The sequence below is a fragment of the Fragaria vesca genome, linkage group LG5, assembly GCF_000184155.1.
Source record: "Fragaria vesca subsp. vesca linkage group LG5, FraVesHawaii_1.0, whole genome shotgun sequence".
Taxonomy (NCBI): Eukaryota; Viridiplantae; Streptophyta; class Magnoliopsida; order Rosales; family Rosaceae; genus Fragaria; species Fragaria vesca.
In genome coordinates this window covers 25,098,521-25,099,768 of record NC_020495.1, presented here as the reverse complement: position 1 = coordinate 25,099,768, position 1,248 = coordinate 25,098,521, and positions in this window count along the sequence as shown.

The following is a 1,248-nucleotide window of genomic DNA, read 5'->3' as shown; positions in this document are numbered from 1 at the left end:
CCCGTTTTTTTTTCTCAGATGAGCTGCTGTCCAGATCTGCGAATATAAAGAACTTTAGCCGACGAAAATATAAATTAGCCGACGAAGGAAAATTTCGTCGGCTAAAGTCTGCTTTAGCCAACGAAAAATTGATTCGTCGGCCTGGTTTTTTTTTTTTCGTCGGCTAAAGTCTTTCTTCTGGTAGTGCATTGACTGGCATGTCATGGTGGGATGATCCTCCTCCTTCCATCGTTGATCATTGCCGGCGAGATGTACTTGGTCTCCCGAATTTTTATATTTGTTAATGTCTTTGTCATGTGTTCATTGATGTTTTTTATGTGATTACTTGTTTCTCTACAAAAGAGGTTATTATTTGTACTATATGACTAACATTAGTCTAGTCCTCCAGCTTTTTGTACATTTTTTTTATCAATAAATTTTCGTAGGGGGACAGTGAGTTAATCCCTCTACGCTTACCAAAAAAAGAAAAATACATCAACAAGCAACAATATAGACCAATAACAAGTCTCCAAGGCCTTCAAATCAGTCTAGCTTCAACCTTTTTTGGTTCCAAAACCAAAGTACTCCCAACTGCTCAAACCCACCCATTAAAGAAATCAACATCCATATTACGACCATTCCCGAATCTCAGCTTCATAATCTCATGGAAGTACCTCAGAGAAATGTCTCGTCTTCAAATCCTTGATCTCTTAAACAACTCTCTCAAAGGCTCCGTCCCAAGTTGGTTTAGTCTCTTCCAACCTTAATCCAACAACAAGTTCGGCAGTAGCTTCGGGTTCGAAAACGCTGCATGAAATTGCAGTTGGAGACGACGCCGTTTAGGGCAGATTTGCCGACGAGGGATTCATGAAATTGAAACCTTGGATATATACAAAAACATACAACAATCCAATAAAATATCAATGGAGAAATTGAAGTTCAACAACTCGATTACATATCAAGACCTAAAGCAAACCATATATCAATGAAATTGAAGACCAAAACGAAGAAAAATTGAAGAGTACAGACCTGAATATTGGCGCAGCTTGGAAGTGAATCGAGATTAGTCGAGAAGAGCGACGACGTCGAAAATAAATCGGGAATCGAACTCGACGTCGTTGGCGTTCGAACTCGACAAATCGATGCCATAGATAAATCGGGAATCGAAGAGAAAATACTCCAAATCAGACTTAACAACGTCGGAGGTTAAAGACTAGGAGATCTAGCCAATTTCGGCGAGGGTAGAAACAACGGTGAGAGGGGGGGGNG